This window comes from Furipterus horrens, unplaced genomic scaffold (assembly GCF_987537825.1).
Source record: "Furipterus horrens unplaced genomic scaffold, mFurHor1.1.pri manual_scaffold_17, whole genome shotgun sequence".
NCBI classification, from domain to species: Eukaryota; Metazoa; Chordata; class Mammalia; order Chiroptera; family Furipteridae; genus Furipterus; species Furipterus horrens.
In genome coordinates this window covers 53489341-53517145 of record NW_028327187.1, presented here as the reverse complement: position 1 = coordinate 53517145, position 27805 = coordinate 53489341, and positions in this window count along the sequence as shown.

Sequence of the window (27805 nt, the reverse complement as noted above, 5' to 3'; positions counted from 1 at the left end):
ATCTTGATTATGGTGGTGGTCTAACAGAAGTATACATATGTCATAACTTAATAAATTGTGTACGTACATTACACATGTGCAATTTATTGTAGTTCACTTATTTCTTAATAAAGCAGTTTTAAAAGATTATAAAATTACACTAACATAATTTTAAAAGTCACACATGAAAAGATACATACAAATGATTCCATTATATGAAGTTTGAGACCATAAAATATTTTAATTTATTTTAAAATCAGAAGGAAAAATGAAGTTTTAGGTCAAAGAAAATACTTTAATATATGATATTAATATATTTGTCTTTACACTAATATAGCCATAAAATATCATTTTGTTCTTTTTTTATGAAGGAAGGGCCCACCAAAGAAAAAGTGCCTAAGGTCCATGAAATCATAGTACATCCCTATCTGCAGTGAATTTACAAATTTACGATAATATAAACATTGTATATTTGTTGTCAACTTTTAGAATCAATCTACAAAGCATGGGAGATATCATAGTTATAGAAGAGAATGTAAATGTTATCAACCTTAACACTGTAAAAGTAATTTCATATTTGACAGAAACTAGAGGTAGAAGGGGAAAAGGAGTGGAGTGCAGGGTAAAGACTTGAAAGTTCCAGCTGATAAAAGTGGGGTCTGAAGAGATGCTGTCTATAGTTGATAGAACAATATATAAGGGTTTATGTACATTATTTAATGTTATGAAACTATTTAGTAATAGAGCTACAATATTATACACCTATATTATGAGGTGTGGAAAAATGGAAGTGGGTGTTTTTGAACACTGCAATGTCATCTATCTTAGTAGAAATCCAATAGATGAATATCTCAAATTTATAAATCAAGAAAAGAAAACAAAGTATATTATTTAGAGAAATAGAGGTCAGTCAGCAGAATAATTAAAAGAGAAAGGTTAAAAGTAGCAGCTTTGTGGGACTGAATGTTGAGGGGACTGCAGCAAAAGATTCTGCTTCTTATTGTTTTATTAGTTTTCTTTTAAACAGGAACATGTGTGACTTTAATAAAAATGAAGTCAACTTTTCTCACTCCTGTTATTCTCTGCTTGAGCACTATATGTATCCTTAACTGCTCTCATCCCAACTTGTAATTATATTAATTATGCATGTGATTCAGTTAATGGTTTTTCCCCCATTACACTGTAGACTCCATGAGGATAAGAACAGTCTGTCTTTTTCACTATTCTATACCCATTGCCTGGCACAGAAGGTGGCCCAGGAATCAGGGTCCCACCACACCTATCACCCTGAGAACTCCACATTCAAAGGCCTCTCTAAAATTCCTCTCTAGGATCAAGGGGCAGATAAGGCGGAAAACATCCCGTTGTGGAAAAGCAGTGCCCTCCCAAGAGAGAAGAGTAGGCACGGGTATTAGAGAAGAAAGGACCTATATCCAAATAGTACCAAAGACAGACCTCTAAATCTTTCTTGTGGGGGTGTGAGCTGGGACAAATCAGTTGTGTGCTTATCCCTCCAGCACTGAAATCCTCTTAAAAAGAACATCAAAGAGTGCCTTGAAGAGGGAAATAAATTCTAAATGGGCCTCCTGCAGAAAGTGTAAGAAAGGGAAAATAGAAACATCTCTTAGCCTAGCCAATTTGAGCCTCCCACATTTTGACACCTACTGGGGAATGAATGAGTTGGCCTCCTCTCAGTAGGCCTGAACTTGTGCCTGCCAGCAAGCAGAGTTGGATCCAGTAGATGCAGTTGTTTTAGTGGACAAATCTGAAGAAGAGTCTGGAAACTTCTTTTTGGATAGCTGTAGATTATCTTGGGGTCAGAACAAGAGAGCCTGGGGCTGGGAGCAGGGGAAGCAGGTTGTCATAATCTTATAAGGCCACTTCCCTAAGACCCTGGGGGATCCTGTGGGGAATGGTTTGGGCATACTTGTTTACTTGACCTGTGAGGTCTCTCCTTCTTGACCTTAGCCTCATATCTGGCCACTGGAAAATCATGAGTAGGGAGATTTTGAGGTTCAGACAACTCCAGGGAATCCCCTTGGGCCGGCTGGGCTTTTCTGGAGAAAACGTTCTTCTCATGAGGGGAAACCAAAGAAGTGGAGCATGGGAAAAAAATCAATGAAGAATTATAGGTGCTGCTGCTGGAGGAGTTGGGAGGGAGCAAGATAGCTCACAGAGAGAAAGTCCAGTTTAGCAGGCTTAGAATCCCAGCTCCTGCAAATTGCTCCTCCCCTTTTCCAGGGAGGCCACTTCAGCTTTGTCTACCCAGTACCTGGAAACTGCCTCTGACCAGATTCTCAGGTCTGTGTGAGTTCTCAACAGGTGATGCAGTCACTCAGAATCTTTCTGAAATAAGTCAAAATCAGGAGTTTCTTTGATCCATTTTGAACTAGTGCTGCATGTAGCAGTTTTTTTTCAGCTCCTCCTCAGAAGACAACTGACAGATTCATTCAAGTGAGGAAAAGATTGGGAGCTGTAAGTAGACAAATGAACGCTGAAGCCGTTTTTCATAAGTGGGGAGAGCTTGGAGTGGAAAGCATGAAAAATGCTCCTCCAGTGCTAGGCATGTTTCTCAGGGACTAGGGCAAAGGCAGGATACAGTGTTCCTGCTCTCACAGTGATTGAAAAAGCTGGTGGTAGCACACAGCTCATTGCTGGGTTGGCAGGTCACACTGCCCTCACTACCACCTTCCAACAACTTTAGGACAACAGGGAGTTTAAATTCTTAGAACACAGCTTCCCTGAATTCCTCAGCCCCCAGACACTGGAGAGCAGCAATGGCACTCCAATCCTGGCAGTGATGTCTCTAAGCCAACAGCTTTACTACATACAAATAATTCAGAGCCTGATGTTGGTTTTTTTCCAATGTCTAACTGGTTTCTTCCCAGCTCCTGCACTTGGCCTGGCTTCCTTTTCTTTCCAAGTTGGTCACCAAATACCCAAAAGGAATCCTATATTTGAAATAACCTCCCTCTCCAATCTCTGAAGACAGTGGAGTAGTTAAGTCAGATTGCCAGGATTTGCTGCCCAATTCTGCCATTTGCCAGCTCTGCAGCCTTCCACAACTTACATATCTTTTATGTGCCAGTTTTTCATTTCTAAAATGAGAGTGACAACAATACTTAACTCATAGAGTTGTGAGGATTAAATGAGACAGATAACGGGTTCACTAATGTTAGCTATTATCATTTGGAACGAAAGCTCCTTTTTTTTTTTTTTTTTTTTTTGCTTGCACTTTCCTGTTCCTCTGGTTTTGAATACCTACTCTTCCTTTCTGTAACTAATTTCTTCATTCTTTTACAGACATTGCAAGCCTTTCAATGCTATATTTTCTTAAACAAGAGATTTCCTTTGATCATTCCCATCTCCCATAGACTCCAACCCTTGGCAATCATTGGCTAACCAGAGTTGGAAGCGCCTTTTATAAATCATTTGGTTTGTTATTTTTTGTAGATGTCAAAAATCCGAGGAAGAAAGATAAAGTGAGTTAATAAAGATCATACTGAACTAGAACCTCAGTCTAGCCTTATAGATATTAGCAACATCAGAGGCCTACCACATTTAATTCTCGTAAATCAACATGTACCTGGTAAGGTTCTACTGTGCATGTATATGTTTGTGTGTGCATGTGTAATATTAGGCTAGATGCCAGATGCTAAGAGGGTTACAAATATGATTTCAACTCACTTGTCCTGCTGGAAACATTGAATCTCATGGGGTTGTGAGATGCTGTATGTCTTGGGAAGGGGGAAGCTCTCCATTCCTTTATTTTATATATAGATTTCAATCTATAAATATCAGTCTAGTTTTATGTACAATTATTTTATATATAGTTTTTCATATGTATTGTTATATATGTGTGAATATTCATATATACATATATGTATATATAATCAAAATTAGTTTCACTTGAAGAGCTAAGTAAACTCCCCACTTTTTCAAATAGCATCCTTCTGCCCTAATACAGTGGGCATATCTATGCTAAATGATGGGGCTTATATATTATCATAACTGGAGCTACAATATAATTAGCTTGGGAGACAGGGCCCTCTGGCCCTAATGTAGCCAGCAGGTTCTCACTGTAAAAGAAGATGAAAGATAGGTCCCAGTATTCTGGCTGGGAGCTAAGTAAAGGACAATTGAAAGAAGAAGAAAAAAGGAGTATAAGTCTCTGTGAGATCTGGAAGGTAGAGCAGACCTACTGATTACTCATGGAAGGCTCAGCCTGGATCAGAGGTAGAAGATGCTCTTAGAAAAAATGAGAGGCTTTTCTGAGAGCTGGATAGTAACCAAGAATAGATTGGTGTGACCTAATAGTCCTGAATCAGGAAATCCCTGAGCAACACAAAACTGAACACTAGGTCTTTTGATAAAAAATGATGTACAAAATGTATTTGTCCTCATAAAATCTTTATGTATTGAGAAAGACGTGGTAATAATTTTTTATGGCTTATTCTAAAAAGGTGTCCAGCCAATTAGAAGGTGCCATGCTCCTGAGGTTGTGTTTCTAGGAAGGCAGGAAGCTGCTGAGTTTGATGCCAATTTCCTTACCTTCAGTAAATTAGCAACACCCTAAGGCTGTCTTGTCTTACTGGAAGCCTTATTCAGGTAGCAGATGACTAAATTCTCTTGTAACCTGAGACTAAATAGGATACAGTGAAATTCTAGGTCAGAACCCTGTGATGACTGAATGAAAGGAGGAAGAAAGGAAAGTAGGGAAAGGAAGGGAAGGGGCAGTGTGTTACACAAGTTTTAGCATGCAAACAGTTGGCCTCAGATACTCTCCTTTCTAGGTTCTCATGATGACACACCTTTCTGGCTTGCCTCATACCTTGTGCTTTCTCAGTCTGCTTCACTACTGCTTTTTCTCTCCTCTACCACTAAGTATTTGACCCACTCCAAGGCTCAACCCTAAACTCCTCTCATTCTCTTCCAAGATAATTACATCTAGTTCCATAGCTCTGAATACAAGGGGAGTAACTAAAACAACCAGAATTTATTTATAAAAATATTGCTTATTATTATTATATGTTTAAACTTCAGTCACCTTCAAAGTACTCTCCATTTGATGGAACACACCTACTGAGACATTTTTTCCACTGCTCAAAACAGTTTTTGAACTTGTTGATTTTGATGCCTTTTACTGCTTCTGCGGTTTTTTGTTTCACTTCTTCCACATCAGCAAAACATTTCCCTTTGAGGAGTTTTTTCATCCAGGAAAAAAAAAAAAGTCAATTGGAGAGAGATTGGGTAAATAGGGAGGGTGGGGCACAAGGGTCATGCTGTTTCTGGTCAAAAACTGATAAACATTCAGGATGATGTGGAGAGGTGCACTTGTAAATCACCCATCATGAAATGGGCAAACATATTGAAAGAGTCTTCAAAAAAATTCACTGAAGCCAATCACAGCCTCTCACAATGCCAGCTGGTACACTGACTGATACAGATGGATTCCCAGAACACTCACCTAGTGGGGGAAACTTGTACTACAAGGGACCCACTCTCCAGAAGATAATTCCAGTTTTATGGGGTCCCCCCTTGTAGCTAATAAGATAAGCACCTCCAAATTTCCATGTCTGCCCCTCACCTTCTCTTTGGGCTCTCAATTTATGGCATATAGAACAGACTCTGGAATCGGACAGACTGAGTTTGAATCCTAGCTCTACCTCTTATTATGTGACCATGAGCAAGTTGTTTACCCTTTTTTACTTTATTTCTTCTTCTGTAAAGTGGGATAATAATAACACCTGATCTCACAGATTTGATTTAAGAATTAAATAATGTAATATGTATAAGGCATCTCGAACAATATTTGGCACAAAATAAGCATTAATAAATGTTAGTTGTTGTAGTATTATTATTATTAATTCTGACCGTCTACTTGGCATCTCCTCATGGTATCACATAGGCATTTCAGACTTAACATAACTAAAACAAAGCTCTTAAGTTCTACCCCCCAAATCATTCCTTCCCACTTTTCCTCATCTTTAGTACATGCACCACCAATTATCCAGTTGCTCAGAAAAAAATCCAACTGTCATCCTTTTTGTCACTCTTTTACCTTGTCTCTTACATTCAATCCTTCAACAGAGCTTACCAAGCTCCCAAATATATCCAGCATCTATCCACTTCTCTCTGTCTCCATTGCTGCCACCATAGCCCCAGCCAGACATATGTCTCACCTGGATCCTTTCTCCACACAAATGCCAATGATCTAATTAAGGCAGTTATTCAGATCATGTCACTCTCCTGCTTAAAACTGTTTAATGGTTTTCTATTGGATTTGGACTAGAAGCTAAACTCTCACTATAGCCTGTAAGGGTCATGATTCAGGTTTTTGTCTCTTTCCAAACTCACCTCCACATTCACTGGTCTTTAGGTTCTTAGTTCACACTAAACTAGTTCAAGTCTCTGGGCCTTTGTACTAACTGTACCTTCTACCTAGAATGACCTTCCCCGAAATCCTCATATGACTGGTTCCGTCTATCATTCAGAATTCAGATTAAATGTGACAATGTCGCTTCCTCAGAAAACATTGTTGTACTACTTAATCTAAAGTAGCTTCCTCCACCCTGACTAGTGTGGCTCAGTTGGTTGGGCATCTTCCTGCAAAGCAAAAGGTCACATGTTGACTCCCAGTTAGGGCACATGCCAGGGTTGTGGTTTCAGACCATTTTTGGCCAGGTCCTGTGGAAGAGGCAACCAATAGATATTTCTACTCACATTGATGTTTTTCTCCCTTTCATTGTCCCTCCATTCCCCCTCTCTATAAAAATAAATAAAGTATTAAAAAGATAAAGTAACTTCCTCCATCACTGTTTTATTTTCTTCACAGCACTTATCAATATCTAAAAATGTCTTATTTGTTCACTTGTTGAAGAGATTTTGTCTCCCCTCCTCTCTGGAGTGTGTGCTCCATTGGAGTAGAAAACTTGTCTGTCCTTTTCACCAGTTTATCTTCAGTGCCTAAGAGCATAGTAGTTAAGGAATTTATTTTTAAATTGTGCTAAAATATACATAACATAAAATTTACCATTTTCATAATGTTTAGGTTTATAGTTCAATGACACTAAGTACATTTATATTGTTCAGTAACCATCACTATTATCCATCTCCAAAGCTCTTTTCATTTCTTAAAACTGAAACTCTGTACTCAAAAAAAAAAACCAATAACTTGACTTCCAGCCAAGATGGAGGCCTACACAGACACGCTGGGTCTCCCTCCACAACTAAGAAGGAACACAACTATCTCAAAACTAGAGACAACCAGAAGTTCCAGAAAATTGAGCTACATGGAAGTCCGACAAACAGCGATATAAAGAAGAAATACTCATCCAGACAGGAAGGAGGGACGGAGCCTGGGTGAACAGGATGTGGTGTAAAGGTGGTGGTAGCGGTGGTAGTGGCAGGCCAGCAGAAAGCTCAGTCACACATTTTTAGAAGTTGGGAGAAGCCCTGGCTGCTGTGGCTCAGTGGATTGAGCATTGGTCTGTAAGCCAAGTATCACTGGTTTGATTCCCAGTCAGGGCATATGAGTAGGTTGCACGTCAGGTCCCCAGTTGGGGTCACAAGTGAGAGGCAACCACACAGTGATGTTTTTCTCCCTCTCTCCTTCCTCGTCTCTCTAAAAATAAGTAAATAAACAAACATATAAATTATTATTATTTTTTTAATTGGGAGGAACACCTGGGGAGCACTCTCAGTACTAGACCAGACCACGCAGCTCACGGACCCAGCACTGGGGAAAATAAAGCCTCGTTGCTTCTGACCATGAGAACCAGTGGGGAACCAGAGGAAGGAACTGTCAGTCTCTCAGCAGAGTCTGCTTGTTTAAAGGGACCCCATGATCCTAGAACATCTCCAAACCCACGTACTCTGGGAAAAACAGCCAGGGCAACAGCTAGAGAAGCACGAGTCTCAAACGGAAGTGGGAGAAGTGCCTGGAAAAGGGGCGAGTACTGAGCAACTGGCATTGTTCCCTCTCTGATCCCTCCCCCACATACAGTGCCACAATATGGTGAAATGGGTCTCCCTGTACTGACAAATACCTAAGGCTCCACCTCTTACAACATAACAAGTAAAACAGCTCTACAGAAGACACAGACTTAAATGAACACAGGAGCCTGTCAAGATAAGGAGACAGAGGAGAATGGTCCAAAAGGGGGAATGGATCAAGGTTCCAGTGAGAGAACTAAGCAATGAGGAGATAGCCAACCTAACAGATGTAGAGTTCAAAACACTGGTGATAAAGATGCTCAAAGGTTTCACAGATATGCTTGAGTATGGCAAATGCATAAGGGAAGAAGTGAAGGCTATGCTAAGTGAAATGAAGGAAAATCCACACAAAACCAATGATGAAGGGAAGAAAACTGGGGTTCAAATCAATGATTTGGAACATAAGGAAGAAAACAACAGTAACCAGTACAGAATGAGGAAACAAGAATTTAAAAAAAAACAAGGAGGGGCCTAGAAACCTCTGGGACAACTTTAAACATGCCAGCATCCAAACCAGAAGGGTGTTAGAAGGAGAAGAGGAAGAGCAAGAAATTGAAAGTTTGTGTGAGAAAATAATGAAGGAAAACTCCCCAAATTTGGCAAAAGAAATAGACATACAAGTACAGGAAGCACAGAGAGTCCCAAAGAAGCTGGACCCAAAAAGGACCATACCAAGATGCATCATCATTAAAATGTCAAAGGTTCAAGATAAAGAGAGAATTGTCAAAGCAGCAAGAGAAAAGCAGGGAGTTACCTACAAAGGGGTCCATATAAGACTATCAGCTGATTTCTCAAAAGAAACTTTGCAGGCAGGAGGAGGCTGGCAAGAAGTATTCAAGGTGATGAAAAGCAAAGACTTACAACCAAGATTACTCTATCCAGCAAAGCTATCATTTAGAATGGAAGGGTAGATAAAGTGCTTCCCAGACAAGGTAAAGCTAAAGGAGTTCATCATCACCAAGCCATCATTATATGAAATGTCAAAAGGACTTATTTAAGAGAAAGAAGGTCAAAACTATGAACACTAAAATGACAATAAACTCACAAATATCAACAACTGAACCTAAAAAATAAAAATAAAATCTAACTAAGCAAACCAGAATAGGAACAGAATCATAGGTATGGGGATCATTTGGAGGGTTATCAGCTGGGAGGGGGTAGGGGGAGAAATGGGGAAATGGTACAGGGATTAAGAAGCATAATTGGTTGGTACAAAATAGACAGGAGGAAGTTAAGAATGATACAGGAAAGGGTGAAGCCAAAGAACTTATATGCATGACCCATGGACATGAACTAAGGAGGGTGGGACTGCTGAAAGGAAGGGGGTTACTGGGCAGAGGGGAGTAAAGGGAAAAAATTTGAAACTACTGTAACAACATAACCAATAAAATATACTTAAAGAAAAAAACAACAATAACTTCTCCTTGTAGGCGGGTCAGGAGAGAGTAATGGGGGAAAATTGGAAAAACTGTAATTGAACAAAAATAAAATAAAATAATTTAAAAAATAACTCCTTATTTTCTCCCTCTCCAATAACTGGCAACCACCATTCCACTTTCTGTCTCTATAAATTTGACTATTCTAGGTACCTCCTATATGTGAATTCATACAATAGTTGTCATTTTATGTCTGACTTGTTTCAGTTAGCATAATGTTTTCAAGTTTCATGCATGTTGTAGAGTGTGTCAGAATTTCTTTATGTTTTAAAGTTGAATAATACTCATCATATTGTTAGAAACAAGGTCATAGTGACTCCCAAACCAGTAGCAAAGTCATTGGTAACAAAAGGCAAATGTAATTGAAGGGTCTTAAGGGCAAATGTAATTAAAGGATCTCTGAGAAGGGAGTGGATAACATTAGCATATTCACAAATCACAATAGGGGCATTTAGATGAACGCGTTAGATTGTACCTCCGGAGTATCCAGTCATGGAGAAACGGGGAAGGAGGAGAGGGGAGGGGAAACTAGTTGCGTTAGGGTGGGGAAGCTAATCGCTCTCACTTTAGGGTGGCAATTTCAGGGTGGAGAAAATAATCACTTTAGGGTGGCAATTTCAGGGTGGGGAAGCTAAGACTATAAAACCAGGTTCCTTTGTCTAGTTGGCGCGCACATTCTCCTGGCTATGAGGGTGCGCCCGGCTCTGCAGACTCGTGAATAAAGGCCTCGCTTTACTGCTCAAGTCCTGTGTCCCAGTTTTTATTGTGAGCATTTCTCACAATTTGGGGGCTCGTCCGGGATCCTCCGCCTGTATGTGGGAAGGGCTCTGAGCCAAGGTGGGGAGACGCGTCCTACCCGCTTTTGGGTGGCCCGCTTGACCCAGGGCCCACCCGCCTCAGTGTCCGGAAACGACCCGAGACTTCTTGTTGGGACAGCAGTGGATCGACGCAGGGGGAAACAAAAGCAAACACCGCGGCAACCAGGCAACCTCGTGCACGGGCCAAGGTAGGAAAATTGGACTTAAGTACTGCCTTGGTGGTTGGGCATCCTCGGGAAGCTGATTGTGCGTGTGGCTGGTACGAGTTGTGTGTGTGGCTGGTACGAGTGTGGAGTGCCTCTCCGCTGGGTCCGCTGTCCCGTGAGGGAGACGGCCGGAGTGCACCTCCGCTGGGTCCGTTGTCCCGTAAGGGAAACGGCCGGAGTGCATCTCCGCTGGGTCCGTCCTCCCGTGAGGGAAACGGCCAGAGTGCTCTTCCGCTGGGTCCGTTCTCCCGTGAGGGAACGGCCGGAAGGCACCTCCGCTGGGTCCGTTGTCCCGTGAAGGAAACGGCCGGAGTGCACCTCCGCTGGGTCCGTTCTCCTGTGAGGGAACGGCCGGAGTGCTCCTCCGCTGGGTCCGTTGTCCTGTGAGGAAATGGCCGGAGTGCACCTCCGCTGGGTCCGTTCTCCCGTGAGGGAACGGCCGGAGTGCACCTCCGCTGGGTCCATTGTCCTGTGAGGGAAGCGGCCGGAGATGAACGAAGCATCTCGGTCTGTGTGCAAGTAAGCGAGTGTGGAGTGCCCCTCTGCTGGGTCCGTTAGGTTGAAAACACAGCCGGATTCAGCCACGGGAATCAGCTGAGGATGGGAAATGGAAATTTTAGGCCTAGGGGTGGGGACCAAAAGTAAGGAAGAACAGACAATGGTAAATTATTGTTGTTTCCTTTGGCCAAAGGAACCCATTTAGGGGAAATCTGTCTCCTAGCCCCTATTTGGGTCTGATGAATGTTGGGTTTGTCAAGCCCTGGTCTTATATGTGTGTTCAGTTTTTTTGGATTGTTTGTTTGTTTGTTTGTTTTTGGAGAGAGAAGAGGGGGCATCGCTGTGTGGTTGCCTCTCGCTCGTGCCCCAGTTGGGGACCTGGCGTGTGGCCTGGTCGTGTGCCCTGACTGGGAGTTGAACCGGCAACACTTGGTTCGCGGGCTGGTGCTTGGTCCACTGGGCCACAACAGCCAGGGCCAGGCATCAGCCTTTAAGGAAGAGAGGGAATATGCTCTCTGCTGATCACCACCTACCAGCAGATCCGCAGGTCTCTTCCCTGTAAAAAAAGAAAAAGATAAGGCCTGGGACCCTCTGTCCTGTCTCCCATTGCCTTATAGCCCTGGCCAGCTGGCAGCCAACTGGGCAGAGGCACCGTGGACGGACAGTACAGACGGAAGAGGCCAGGAACACCTAGCAGATACCCCACCAGTATCTGCCCCCATGACACCTAAGGCGCTGGTGGCAACTTATCTAAATTAAGAAAGGAATTGAAACAACGTAAGCAAGACCTAAAGAACTTCCCCATTCCCTCAGAGCAGCCGGTTTCCCTTTAGGGAGGTCTCCATGGGTCCAGGACATATTAGATATGTCAAATGCTCCTTCAACAAGCACTGAAGTTAGAAACTTCAAGCGCAATATGAAGCGCTTGGTAAAGGACCCCCTTGGACTGGCAGAATAATTAGGTCAGTTCCCCGGACCCAGCATATACATGTGGACAGAATTAATGTCTATACTAGACATCTTCAGTGGGGAAGAGAAGGGAGTGATCAGACGGGCTGCTATGAGGATATGGGAAAGGGAACATCCCCCCGGTCAGGAAATTGTCCCGGCCTAACAGAAGTTTCCCAGTATAGACCCTGATTAGGATAACAGGCCAGAGGCTAGGGCTCAAATGAAAGACCTTAGGAGCTTCGTCATCAGGGAAATCAAGGAGTCCGTTCCCCATGCACAGAATGTCTCCAAGGCATTCGAAATACAGCTCCATCAGATCCCTGCAGAAGCTCAGGGACAAAATGAGGAAGTATTCTGGTCTAAATCCAGAGAATGCTGTGGGACAGGGACTCTTAAAAGTCACCATTGTAACAGAAACTGGCCAAATATTTGTAAGAAATTGCAAAAAGTAAGTGAATGGGCCAATTAAAGCAACTGAAAAACTCTTCAGGGAAGCTCAGAAAGTGTATGTTAGAAGAGAGGAGAAGAATGAGGAAGTAGCCCTCTTTAACTCTCTAAATCCGGGAGACAAAGGAACTGTTTTGGCGCCAAACTGCGCCCAGGTAAAGGCGCCTCCCATGGCACCACCCCTTCCACAGTTAGGGGCGGTTCCCGCGGCAGCATCGGAGGCTCCTGGGGCGCAGCCCCCTCTGCAGGTGAGCGTGGCTTCTGCAGTGCCCACCCGTCTGCAGATTCAAGGGACTTCCCTCTCAGCACGCCTTTTGGTTATGGCCTCTGAAGTGACTGCAAAGCCAATGACTCCACCTCTGCAGGAGGAGAAATGGGTCTCTCCCTCCAGAGCCTGCATGAAGGTTGTGATTTGGACACTAAGCCTCATAGGTATACTGCCATTTAGGGTAAGCCACGTGAGTGCTCCACCATGGTGGATAAGTCACGTGGGTTTGCCACCATCTTGTGGGTGGTACTTATGGGTGCCACCGACTTCAAAGATGCTGCATGTAATGCTGCCGCCATCTTTGAAGTGGGCAAAATGGTGGGTTAGGTATGCTCTTAAGGTGATGTGCTTTGTTTGCAAAATGGTATATGTCTAAACATTCAAGTCATTGCTGCATGACAGGTGTTTGCAAGGTCTAAGCTTCAGAAAACTGCAGAATATCTACAAATCTAGGGAAATTTTAGCTGCTAAATACTGAGTTTGGGTAGAGTCCTTTACAGTGTGGAAAAGAATTGGAAATGGGTTATGGTTAAATCTAATGGGTAAATATATGGAAAGTTTGTGAATGTTGCAGAAAGTCTGTGGAAAGTCATAAAAATGTATAGAAAGGTTGTGAAAGTTTTTAAACCTGGGAAAAGGGAAACCTCAACTACTTGTGGTCTAATTGTATGGTTACTGTACCTCTGTATTGGCATTAAGCCATTGGGGACCTATGAAAGGTCATTTGGAATTCCCTGTATTGGTTTGGCATTTAGCTGTTGGAGACCTAGAATCCTCTGAGGCCTAGGAAGGGTCTGGAATTCTCTGTATTGGTACTGGCCATATAATCTGAAAGGAAAATTGAGGTTTCCCAGAGAAAATTAAAAAAAAACTTCACATGTAGGAAAGTGAACAAAAGAAAGTATAAGGCATGGAAATGCAATTTTAGGGAATATTAGAAGGACAAGAATTTTCCTTCACACTGTATATTTTTCTCCCTACCTGATCCCTCCAGAACTTGGCAATTTAAAGAAGTAGGTAATTACATTAGGTTTCTTTGCATAAAACTAAAAAGACAGTTGCTAATGGTGGTTATGTCAGCCGAGGCTTTGACTGGAATGTCATGCCTGAAGGAGGCATGCTTAGGCTAATGAAAGCCCATGAGGGAAAGGCCTGGCACCTTGGCTGGTCGTGCGGTCCATGGCAATCTTTCTAGGGAAGAAACAAAGGTTGCTTCCCTGATAAATGGCTAGGAGGAAACTTTAGGCACAATGGAAAGCTTGAAGAATTTGTAAAAAGCATGGGTTTTACAGGCAAGGCCAGATGGCAGGTATGTGGCTCAGCTTCTGTGCCCAGAGGGCAGACTAAAGGTAATCCTGAAGGTTCCTTGTGTAAGTTCCAGCAAAGCAGACTTAAAAGATTTATGCTATCAATGGCTGCTCTTGTTGTGTTTATGCAAATGAACAGGCTAAATTAAAACTGGACTTAATGCAGTCCCTTTAATAACGAGGAGGGTAATCTTAGGGAGAAAAATCGTGATTTGAGGAAAATCACAATGATCAGTGGTAGACTATAAACTAGTGCAGCTGTGTCTATAAAGTTTATTTTAATTAAAAGTTTGTTTTCATTCAAAAGTTAAACCAGGTCTGTGACATTATCAATAATGCTTAATTTACAGGCAAGAAGAATATCAAATGCCTTGCAACTGGATATCTTCCCAATAAGACAGTCTTGCAAATTTAAAGACTGGTTTGTGAATTGTGTTGTGTGAATTAACATGTGTGTGTCTTTCTGTTTTCATAGGGCATAAGCCTATGATCTCATTTCCTGAGTGGTTGTCTGTACATACAAGCCGCACTTAAGAAGCCCATCTGCATTGCTGCCTCCTGAGACTCAACAGTTTGGCTGAACTAAGTGGTTGGGTTGGCGAAGTATGGGTTGGTCAATGGGCTTCATTTTAAAACTGGTCTCTCTTTTGCTTAAAATAACTTTCACCAAGGAGCTCCTTCCCGAAACTGCCAGCCTCTCCAGTGCAACCCTCTTCTTCTGACACTGAACCAGCCACAGACCTTAAGTCAGGAACCCCATGTGGCTGCCAGAGTTTATGGCCTAAAAGCTAATGTATCTGACATAAATCCAGTAGGGTGGCTAGGTCTTCACTTAGTGACAACTCCTCCTTCCCTAGAAAATCTAACTTCTCTCAGCTAGATCTCAGAAACACCTCAGAAAAGACCCCAGAATAATCCAGCCAAGGTAAAAGTTTTTAAGGTATTAAACCTCAGACAATCCCATAACAGAATGGTTAGAAAATTGGTTTGGCAACTGGAAAGGAATAATCTCATCAGCTCTGGTATCCCTCATAGTGGTAACAGGCGTCCTCACAGCATTAGGCTGCTGTATTCCATGCATCAGAGGTTTAGTTCAAAGACTAATTGAGACTGCACTAACTAAACAGATGCAGCAACTTTTCATAATCTCCTCCTCCGAGAGACCAAAGGGAATCCTAACCATGAGGAAAAAAGTCAAGAAATCCTCCTTAAATTTGGAGGAATAAATAGAATGGTTTGAGTAGTCAATTTTCCAAAAGAGACAGGGGGAAATTGTTAGAAACAAGGTCATAGTGACTCCCAAACCAGTAGCAAAGTCATTGGTAACAAAAGGCAAATGTAATTGAAGGGTCTTAAGGGCAAATGTAATTAAAGGATCTCTGAGAAGGGAGTGGATAACATTAGCATATTCACAAATCACAATAGGGGCATTTAGATGAACGCGTTAGATTGTACCTCCGGAGTATCCAGTCATGGAGAAACGGGGAAGGAGGAGAGGGGAGGGGAAACTAGTTGCGTTAGGGTGGGGAAGCTAATCGCTCTCACTTTAGGGTGGCAATTTCAGGGTGGAGAAAATAATCACTTTAGGGTGGCAATTTCAGGGTGGGGAAGCTAAGACTATAAAACCAGGTTCCTTTGTCTAGTTGGCGCGCACATTCTCCTGGCTATGAGGGTGCGCCCGGCTCTGCAGACTCGTGAATAAAGGCCTCGCTTTACTGCTCAAGTCCTGTGTCCCAGTTTTTATTGTGAGCATTTCTCACAATATGTATATACCACATTTTGTTCACCCATTCATCTATCAATGGACATTGTGTTGTTTTCAAATATTGGCTACTATGAAAAATGATCGTATAAACATAAATGTAGAAACATTTGGTAAAGTTCAGCACCCATTTATGATAAAAAACACTCAGTAAACTGGGAATCGAGGGAGCATACGTCAACATAATAAAGGCCATATACTGTTACTGAGTGACAGGGGGTTCTTTCGCGTGGCACCTTGGTGCAAAACCCAACAACTAGTGTTGAGTAAAACAGGCCTTTATTTACAATATTTCAGCCTGGAAAGGGCAGTGCACATTCCTGCTCAGAGCCCTGTTCCCCCATGGGACCCAGCACTTTCCTTGCTTCCCAAAAAGCTATAAAACAAAACCAAGCCCAGTAGTTCCCCATCCCTTATCTGTCCACTCTTTTCTTCAGGATCCGATGTACAATGTCATCAGCCTCTGTATAACAGTCCAGCAAAACATGTGCCATGTTGCACTAGATCATGCATGATTCTCTCTTTTCCCTTTCAAAACCACACGAATCTCCCTTTGCCCTCTCAAAGCCACATGGATCTCTCTTTTCTTCTAAAACCTCGTGGTGCTCTCCTACAAGTGACTACTGTGAGAAACGCTCACAATAAAAACTGGGACACAGGACTTGAGCAGTAAAGCGAGGCCTTTATTCACAAGTCTGCAGAGCCGGGCACACCCTCACAACCAGGAGAATGTGCGTGCAAAATAGACAAAGGAACCTGGTTTTATAGTCTTAGCTTCCCCACCCTGAAATTGCCACCCTAAAGTGAGAGCGATTAGCTTCCCTTCCCCTCTCTTTCTTCCCCATTTCTCCATGACTGGATACTCCAGAGTTCTTCCCCATTTCTCCATGACTGGATACTCCAGAGTCACAATCTAACGTGCCCTGGCTGGTTTAGCTCAGTGGATTGAGCATCGGCCTGCGAGCTGAGTGTCGCTGGTTCGATCTTCCAGTCAGGGCACATCAGAGAAGGAAAACTCTGACTCCAAAAAACCTCCGCTGCCTTGCGGCATACCTCTTCAGGGGAAAGGCTAAGGGAGTAAACCCCGACAGAAAATCCGGAGCCGGAGTCCCTAAGGCGGTTTGACGTGGTAGTCAACACCGGCAACTCCTGCGGCGCACCTGAAGCCAAGCTGTATTGACTCCGTCTTTCCCTTGGACCCTTCAGCTGCCAAGAGAGGGGGGATCTGCTGCATGGGCAACAGCAGACCCTCCATATCACCCTGCCCAGGCTCTGTAGCTTCAGCGTCATCACAAGATGTCGATTCAACACGGGAGGAGACAGATACCATGTCACTCCCAAGTCGGACTGCACAGCCATTCTCAGCGGTGCAGATAGACTCTTAAGAAGCTACACCATCGTCTCTCGAGACGGACGGCTGCCGACAATCTAACGTGGTCATCTAAATGCCTCTATTGTGATTTGTGAATATGCTAATGCTGTCAACTCCCTTCTCAGAGATCCTTTAATTACATTTGCCCTTAAGACCTATTAATTACATTTGCCCTTTGTTACCAATGACTTTTTACTGGTTTGGGAGTCACTATGTCCTTGTTTCCAACACTACCACCTTATTTTTAAGTCCCCGACTGTGGCCTGTGATGCAGTGGGCAGGGTAATCAGTTCTGGCCATTTCCAGAATCTTGCACAAGCCCAGTATGCTCTTTCCTCATCATTCTATGGTCAAAACCCCTCCCATCTCCTTGGGGCCTTGGAAGCACTGAATCAATTTGCATAACTAAGACACTAGCTACCAGCCATAGATATGCAAAAGCATCTTGAAAGCTGTCCCCTTCTCCCATCCCCTGGCTGAAAGTTCTGGGGAATTTGGGGGACCCCACTCTGTAACAATACGAGAAACCTATAACCAACATCACACTCAACAAGCAAAAACTAAAAGCTTTTCTCCCTAAGATCAGTAACAAGACAAAGGTGTCCACTTTCACCACTTCTATTCAACATAATTTTGGAAGTTCTAGCCACAGCAACCAGAAAAAAAAAGAAATAAAAGGCATCCAAATTGGAAAAGAGGAAGTAAAACTGTTATTATTTGCAGATGACATGATAGTGTACATAGAAAACCCTAGAGGCTCCACCAAAAAACTACTCGACCTAATAAATGAATTTGGCAAAATAGTGGGATACAAAGTCAATATTCAGAAAGCGGCAACATTTTTGTACACAACAATGAAATATCAGACCAGAAACTAGGGGGAAAATCCCATTTACTATAGCATCCTAAGAAAAATTAAGTACCTAGGAATAAATTTAACCAAGGTGGTAAAAGACCTGTACTCAGAAAACTACAGAACACTGAAGAAAGAAATTAAGGAAGATAGAAATAAATGGAAGTATATACCATGCTCATGGATTGGAAGAATTAACATCATTAAAATGTCCATACTACCCAAAAAAATTCATAGATTCCACACAATCCCTATTAAAATACGAATGACATATTTCACAGATCTAGAATAAATATTTCAAAAACTTATAAGGAACCAAAAACGACCCTGAATAGCTTCAACAATCTTGAGAAAGACAAAGTAGGAGAGATCACAATACCTGATATCAAAATACATTACAAAGTCATATAATGAAAACAGTCTGGTACTGGCATAAGAACAGACATAAGATCAATGAAACAGAATAGAGAGTCCAGATATAAACCCATGTCTCTATGGTCAATTAATATTTGACAAAGGGAGCAATAAAATGGAGTGAAAATAGCCTCTTCAACAAATGGTGTTGGGAGAACTGGAATGGTACATGCAAAAAATTGAAACTAGGCCACCAACTTACACCATACACCTGAATAAACTCAGGATGGCTAAAAGACTTACACATAAGCTGTGACACCGTAAAAGTCCTAGAGGAAAACATAAGCAGTAAAATTTCAGATATCCCATGCAGCAATATTTTTACCGATACATCTAGGGCAAGGGAAATAAAGGAAAGAATAAACAAATGGGACTACATCAAATTTAAAAGCTTCTGCATGGCTATAGAAAACATCATCAAAATGAAAAGACAACTAGTTAAATGGGAAAACATATTTGCCAATGATACCTTGGACAAGGGTTTGATCTCCAAAATATATAAAGAACTCATCTGACTCAACACCAGGAACACAAACAATCCAATTAAAAAATGGGCAACGGACCTGAACAAACACTTCTCCAAGAAGGACATACGAAGGGCCCATGGACCTATGAAAGGATACTCAACATCACTAGCCATCAGAGAGATGCAAATTGAAACCACAATTAGATACCACCTCACACCAATCAGAATGGCCATCATTTACAAATCAACAAACAATAAGTGCTGGCAAGGATGTGGAGAAAAGAGGACCCTAGTGCACTCTTGGTGGGAATACAGACTGGTGCAGCCACTATGGAAAACAGTACAGAATTTCCTCAAAAAACTAAAAATGGAACGGCCTTTTGATCCAGCAATTCCACTGCTGGGAATATACCCTAAGAATCCTGAAACACCAATTCAAGAGAGTCTATGCACCCACCCCTATATTTATAGCAGCATTATTTACAATAGCCAAGTGTTGGAAACAGCCTAAGTGCCCATCGGTAAATGACTGGATCCAGAAAATGTGATACATTTACACAGTTGAATACTGCACAGCAGAAAGAAAGAAGGAACTCCTACCTTTTGCAACAACATGGATGGAACTGGAGAGTATTATGTTCATTGAAATAGGCCAGGTAGTAAAAGACAAATACCATATAATCTCACATATAGGAGGAACTTAATGAATAAAACAAACAAATGAGCAAAATAGAACCAGAGGCATGGAAACAAGGAACAGATTGACAGAGACAAAAGGAGAGGGTGGTGGGGGTAAAGGGGAAAAGAAGGGGAAGGGTCTAGTCAAGGAACATGTATAAATGATCCACGAATCTGCACAACAGGGTGGGGATTAAATGTGGGAGGGGATTGACTGTGGGAGGTCGGGGGATTGACTGTGAGAGGGAGGTGGGTGGGTGGTTGGGGCAGGGGAGAGCAACAGGAGAAAAATTGGGACAACTGTAAAAGAACAATTAAAAAAGGAAATAAAAAGATTGTTTTTTAAGGGCTAACAATCAGGGGATGGACTAAGACTCAGCTTAAGGTTTGGGGTGGGAAGACTTGTGTTCAGAGGAGCCCACCAGCAGGTACACCAGCAGGTCTGAAAGGGTGTCATGGAAGGAGGTGCTTGGTAATCCAAGCACAGCATGAGGTCTCTGGAGGCACTGGGTAAGAAAGGAAAAAGTGGGGAGAATAATAATAGGTAGCATTTGCTGAGATAATAACTATATACCACTGTGCTACATACCATATATTCGTTACCTCATTTAATTCTCTTAGTAATTCAATGAGGTAAGCATTTTTATTAGCCCTAATTTGTAGATGAGGAAATGAGGGCATAGAGAACTTGAGAAATTTACCCAAAGTAACACAGCTAGAAAGTGGCAGAGCTGGGATTTGAACACAGTCTGGTTCCAGAGCCTGTGCTCTCATCCACTGACCTTTTGCACTAGACAAGTAAAGGAGATATGGGGCAGGGCATGGAGGACATTGTGGTTGTTAAAACTGTGGTAGGCAGTTAGACAGACATGAGCAGTACAAGGACAATAGGCCAGGCACAGAAGGTCACCAGGGCAGAAAACCCTGGCTGCCTACCAATAAGCAAAACTGAAAATAAGGACCTTATGTCCCAGGTAATCTTTCCTTCCCTAGCATATCACTGGTCATGCCATTTTGACCCCCTGACATTTCTTGCCTAGAGATAACATCTAGGCCTCAGTTCAGTTTCAGTTCTGGGCCCAGAAAAGTGGCAAAACCAGACAACTCATACCACAGCTAACCCCCTTCCCTGGAGCCAACCTATCAGTGGAGACCAGGACCCTGAAAGGACACACCTGGAAGGCTAATGAATATTCTATTAAGATCTTCCCCTGGGTGCTCACCTAAAATCCACACCCTTAATAGCCCTTATGAGAACCCAGTGTGCTCCTCTCTCCTTCCCAGGAGCATGCCAGAGCCTTTCTCCTCTCCCTCTTCCTCCTTTTAACCCCAGGCACTTTACCATTACTTTATTCTCTCCTAAGCTCCAAAGGCCTTTCTTTTGTCTCTGTGACTTGTTTCCTAAAGCCTACTTCTTCTTCCTTTAAATTTTTTTTTTAGTTTATGGATTTGAAAGAGAGACAGAAACATTGATTTCTTGCTCCACTCATCAAATGCACCCACTGGTTGACTCTCATATGTGCCCTGACTGGGGTACAACATTGGTACATCAGGACAGCGCTGCAATCATCCGAGTCACCTGGCATGGCTTCTGTGACTTTCTAAATAAATTTTCTCTTATAGTTTGAGTCTTGGCTCTGAATTCTTTCCTAGCTGGAACTCAAGTACCAAGGTTGCTGAATTAAGGTCGAGTCTGACCCCACTGGTCTAAAACCTGGTGCCATTCTCACCACGAACAACAAAACTATGATGAAAAAACAAGTCACAGGTTAGCATGAAAGCATGCCTTTGTTACCAAGAAAAATGGGGTTATTTCACATGGTGTCTTGGTGTAAAACCCAACAATTAGTGTTGAGGAAAACAGGTCTTTATTTTTCAGTATTCCAACCTAGGGTATGCTGTTGTTACAGAGTGGGGTCTCCAAAATCCCTAGAGCCTGTGGGTTGGGGGATGGGGAAAAGGTAACAGCTTTTAAGATGGCTTTGTATGGCAGAGGTGCCTCACACAGCCTAGGCTCAGCTGGAAGTTGCTCTGTCCAGCAGAGGCTTCATGGCCACAGTGGAACAAACTTTTACCCAGGACATTTTATTATGTCTGGGGGAAGGAAGGTGGCTGCCTTTCTAGTGGAGAACAGCAATTAGACCTTCTTCCCTCATGCCTTTTATTGAGGAGGATACACATGAGAGATACAAGGTCAAGATTCATGAATCATCAATAGTTTGGAGGCGTTAGGGTTACAGCTAACAATAACAGATTACATGTATGATGAGTACAGGGGGCACAGTGACCAGTCTGTATCATGGTCTATCAAACAGCTTGACGCCACACTGGCATTAGATGCAAGTTTTCATACATTCCTATCTAGAGACTGTTTGTTATACTACAGATAAAGAAAGCAGAGTAAGTTCTAAAGCATAATAAACATTTTTCAAATCTAATTTCCACGGAAACCCTCTGAGTGGCTTTTGGGTATGTCTCACACACAGCCTTATGTTGAGACTTAAAGACAGGCATGGCCAGAATGCTGGCAGCAGTCATGCTCAGGCTAGGGTTACAATTCCCTCATCCACAAGGAGCAGTTCCCTATTGCTTTGCATGACTATGGCTAGTAGCTAGTGTCTTAGTTATGCAAATAGTTTGGTTCTTCCAAGGATCCAAGGAGATGGGAGGGGATTTGACTATGAAAAGTGAGGAAAGAGCATACAGAGCCTGCGCAAGGTTCTGTGAATGGTAGAACTGGTTACCATGTCCATGCGTCACAGGATGCAGTCGGGGATTTTAAAATAGGCAGCAGACATTTTAGTGAAGAGAATTCCATGTGGCTTTGAAAGGAAAGAGAGAGCTCCATGCTGTTTTGAAGGGGAGAATATCATGTGGCTTTGAAAAGGCAAAGCACATGTTTTCCTGGACTGTTATACAGAGGCTGATGACATCGTACACCAGATCCTGAAGGAGACAGCTGACAGATAAGGGATGGGGAACTTCTGGGAATATTTTTGGCTTCTAGCCTTTGGGGAGCAAGGGAAGTGCTGGGTCCCATGGGAGGACAGGGCTCTGAGCTGAAGTGCTCACTGCCCCTCCCCAGGTTGGAGTGTTACAGAAACAGGGGAGTCCAAAAATCCCCAGAGTTTGCTGCTGGGGGATGGGGAGAAGTAAGCAGCTTTTCAAATGCTTCCACATGCCTGAGGCTGGTGGCTACTGTCTTTCTTATGCAAATGGCTTTAATGCATCCAAAGCCTCAGGCAGATGGGAGGGGTCTTGAACCAGGGGACGGTATGGAAAGCACACAGAGCCTACCTAAGGGTCTGTGAATGGTCAGAACCGTTTGCAACACTCACTGCGTCAGATGACGCAGTCAGGGATATATAAGCAGCTGCAGACATTTTAGCTCAGATGCTCGCTCTCAGACTCTCTCTGGCACGTTCGGGCTCTCACTCGCGCTCTGGCTCTGGCGCGCTGACTCTCTCTGGCTCTCGCTCGTGCTCTCACTCTGAGACTCTCGCTCTCTGACTCGGGCTCCCACTCGCGCTCTGGCTCTGGCGCTCTGACTCTCTCTCTGGCACACTCGCGTGCTCGCTCTCGCTCTCTCGCTCTCTCGTGTGCTCCCTCCACGTGGCTTGGTGAAGGGGCCTTCTCCATGTGGCTTGGAGAAGGGGTCTCCAGGCTGCTTTAAGAGGCTCTCGCCATACGGTTTTGAGAAGGAGAGAAGATCCGCGCGGTTTGCAGGAAGAAGGCAGCTTGCAGGAAGAAGGCAGTTTGCAAGGAGGCTGAGAATCCAGGCGGTACTGCATTGAGAGGTGGAGGGCACCACAGCACAGAAAGGACCTCCCCAATCAGATTTGAGTGATTGGCAGCTGCTGGTAAAGCTGAACTGTGTTTGGAAAGTAGGGAAACAGTTTCTGTGACTTTCCTAAAACTAGCCTGGTTTGGAAGGGGGGGAGGCAAGGATATGTGTTTGTGGGTGTTTTAAAGAGCATAAGACTTAACAACAGAAATCCGCAAATAACTAAATCTATATAACTGTTAAATAAACAGTTCTTTTTCTTTTCACCAAACTCTGGTATTGAGAGTTATAATTTTGGCGGCGGGCAATCGGGCCCTTAACTAAAGAGCCCATGGGTTTGTTTTCAACTGGAGCAGCCCAGGGGTTCTGTAACAGGAGTACTTTAAATAGACCTGTTTTCCTGAACACTAGTTGTTGGGTTTTACACCAAGACACCATGTGAAAGAATCCCCTTTCACTCTGTAACACTGTGACCACTTCAGCTCAGAGCCCTGTTCTCCCACAGGGACCCAGCACTTCCCTTGCTCCCCAAAAGACTAGAAGCCAAAAACATGCCCAGAAGTTCCCCATTCCTTATCTGTCAGCTCTCTCCTTATGGATCTGGGGTACGATTTCATCAGCCTCCTTCTAATAGTCCAGGAAAGTATGTGCCATGTTGCACTGGATTATTGTGAAGTCCAGTAAAGGCACAAGTCCCAAGAGAGTCCTTTCTACATATAAGAGTTCAGGAAGTCCAGTTCTCCAAAGTGAAGTCCTTGTTGGCTTTGGAGTCTGCTGAAGTTGGCACGATTAAAGCAGCAGCATGCCTGCTTTCTTACTAGCCCAGGCCATATGGCCTCTGTTTCCTTCTTTCAGATTGCATGTCTCTGTGCCCTTTCAAAACTGCATGATTCTCTCTCACTGCTTAATGGCTACCACTTTATTTTTTAATCCCTGATTGTGGCCTGTGATGCAGTGGGTGTGATAACCAGTTCTGGCCATTAACAGGACCTTGCCCAGGCCCCCTAAGGTCTTTATTTTTTTTTAATGTTTTTATTGATTATATTGTTACAACAGTTCCAATTTTCTCCCCCTTACTCCCCTCCACCCAGCACCCCCCTCCCCCAGCAATCCCCCCCAAGTCCATACCCCTGGTTCATAAAAATTAACTATCCCCCCCCCCTAAGCTCTTTAGTCACCACGCTAAGGCCAAAGCTCCTCCTATATGGTTGGTGCCTTGGAAGGCCATGGTTATTTGCATAACTAAGACAGTAGCTATTTGCTGTAGATAATCAAAGGCATCTCTTAGGAAAAATAGCTGTGCTCCACTGAGTCCCATCCCCCATTCCCCAAACCACAGGCTGTGGGGAATTTTGGGGACTCTTTTTCCACCCTGTATCACCTTAAAGAGTATAGAGAACATAGCCAATGGTGACTCTTTTTTATATGCTGGCTCCACAAAGGCATCTTTATTTTTCAGAGCAGAATAGAGTGGTGGTGATGTTCTTGGGCTTTGGCATCAGAAAGACCTGGGCTTGAATCCCAACACTGTCACTTACTAGCTAGTGACCTAAGGAAAATTATTTCACTTCTCTGTGCCTCAATTTCCTCATCTACAATCAAAGAAAAAAGCACTTACCTTGAAAAGTTATTATGATGATTTAGTGAGTTTGTTGATGAAAGCTGCATTGCACCATACTTGTCACCTGAAATAGGCTCAGTAAATATAGGTTCTTGCTCCCCAACTAACCAATGATGGTTCACTCGAATTTTTCATTTAAAGAGATTTCTCAAGCCAGGCTGAAGTAGTTGTACTTGAATAACTAAATGAGCCTTCAAGGCCTATGAGTGGATAGGTGACTAAAAGTGATCCCTCCCAGAACAGAGAAAAAATTTTCCTTCCCTAATGACATGTTTCCACTGTCTCCTCTCCCTTCAGCCCTAGGAAATGCATTTATGAGTATCTTAGAACAACCACTTTGTCCCAGCTTTCAGTTACCTGGGTTTGGAAACCCAGAGCATCTTGCTAGGCAACCAAGATTTTTTTAAAGGACATTTACATGCCTTTTTTGGTAAAGTTTAATCTCATTAAACAGGAAGTGGAAAAGATGGCTCTCTGCCTCAACAGCAGACACTGAGTAACCAGAGGAGGGAGGGTCATATGAAAGAGAAACTTCCTCCACTTCCCAATTTTTTCTTGGCTGCCTCTGGATTAATTTTAGAGAAACTGAAGAGGGTCCAAGGAAGTACCATCAAAATGATTAATAAAAGGAAAAAGCTACTGAATGATGCTAAGAGCTCTCTGTGAAGGACAGGGGAGGGGGAGAGGGAGGGGAAAGCTCTGGAGGCTGAAAACAAAGCAGCCACCAGAGAATGCAGAGCTGCAGGGAGCTGTGGAAGCAAGAGGCAGGCAGCTTGGGCTCAGCTACATCCATGACCCAGCATCAGCCAGACATTCTAGGAGGCCAAAAGGAGCATAAGGCTTGGCTTATGCCCACAAAGATAAGGAGACAAGACTATATCCACAAAAAGACAAATTACAGTTCAAGCCAAGAATACAAGCGCTGCAACAAGGCACTCATTCTCTAATATGTGCCAAATGACTGGTGCAGTGAGGAGTGCTCAGCATTTTTAGGACAGGGCCTTGGCTGCTGATGGGGCTTGGGCCTAGGGGGAGGGACACAATGTGGTTAGTCAGAGAAAGGTGAGCAATGTAGGACTGTTATAGAACCACTGGGCTGCTCCAATTGAAACAGAACCCACGGGCTATTTAGTTAGGGGCCCGATTGCCCGCTGCCAGAATCATAACTCTCAGTACGAGTTTAGTGAAAAGAAAAAGAATTGTTTATTTAACAGTTATATATATTTAGATTATTTGCGAATTTCTGCCATTAAGTCTTATGTTCCTTAAAACACCCACAAACATATTTCTGCCTCCCCTTACAAAACCAGGCTAGTTTTAGAAAAGTTAGAGAAACCATTTCCCTACTTCCTAGACACAGCTCAGCTTTACCGGTAGCTGCAATTATTCAATTCTGATTGGGAAGGTCTTTCTGTGTTGTGGTGTCCCCCAGTTTTTAATCCAGAACTGTGTGAATTCCCAGCCTCCTTGTAAGCTGCATGGAGTTTACCCTTCTTAAAGCAGCATGGTGTACCCTCCTTTGTAATCCGCATGGAGAACTTCTCAAAACCGCATGCTCAGTCCCGTTAAAATGTCTGCCACTTATTTTTAAATCCCTGACTGCATCCTGTTGTTACAGAACCCCTGGGCTGCTCCAGTTGAAAACAAACCCACGGGCTCTTTAGTTAGGGGCCCGATTGCCCGCCGCCAAAATTATAACTCTCAATACCAGAGTTTGGTGAAAAGAAAAAGAATTGTTTAACAGTTATATAGATTTAGTTATTTGCAGATTTCTGTTGTTAAGTCTTATGCTCTTTAAAATACCCACAAACACATATCCTTGCCTCCCCCACTTCCAAACCAGGCTAGTTTTAGGGAAGTCAGAGAAACTGTTTCCCTACTTTCCCAACACAGTTCAGCTTTACCAGCAGCTGCCAATCATTCAATCTGATTGGGGAGGTCCTTTCTGTGCTGTGGTGCCCTCCAGCTCTCAATGCAGGACCACCTGGATTCTCAGCCTCCTTGCAAACTGTCTTCTTCCTGCAAACCGTGTGGATCTTCTCTCCTTCTCAAAACTGCATGGCAAGAGCCTCTTAAAGCAGCCTGGAGACCCCTTCTCCAAGCCACATGGAGAAGGCCCCTTCACCAAGCCACATGGAGGGAGCACACGAGAGAGCGAGAGCGAGAGAGCCCGAGAGCTAGAGTGAGAGCCCGAGTCAGAGAGCGAGAGTGTCTCAGAGAGAGAGCACGAGCAAGAGCCAGAGAGCCAGAGCGAGAGCCAGAGCCCGAACGAGAGCTTGAGAGAGTCTGAGAGAGTCTCAGAGGGAGCATCTGAGAGAGTTCGAGTCAGAGCGCCAGAGCGAGAGCGCGAGCCAGAGAGCGAGAGTCCCAGAGTGAGAGCACGAGCCAGAGCCAGAGAGAGTCCGAGCGCCAGAGAGAGTCTGAGTCTAAAATGTCTGCAGCTCCTTATATATCCCTGACTGCGTCATCTGACGCAGTGGGCGTTGCAAACAGTTCTGACCATTCACAGACCCTTACGTAGGCTCTGTGTGCTTTCCATACCGTCCCCTGGTTCAAGACTCCTCCCATCTGCCTGAGGCTTTGGATGCATTAAAGCCATTTGCATAAGAAAGACAGTAGCCACCAGCCTCAGGCATGTGGAAGCATTTGAAAAGCTGCTTACTTCTCCCCATCCCCCAGCAGCAAACTCTGGGGATTTTTGGACTCCCCTGTTTCTGTAACAGTTTCCCCCCCCGTTCAGACTAAGACCCTTTATAATCTTATAAAGGACAATGGGCGAAGGTCTCATGCTCCTCTAACTGCTTCCTGCTGAACGTGGTCGTTGTCCTACCTACCCTTGGGTCTAGAAATCCCTAATAAGAGTGGGGATGTAGGGGAGGGTGCCCTTCCCACATGGGGAAGAATCTTGCAGAGTCCAGGTCAGTTGGCTATTCCTGGGTAGCAGCATGCT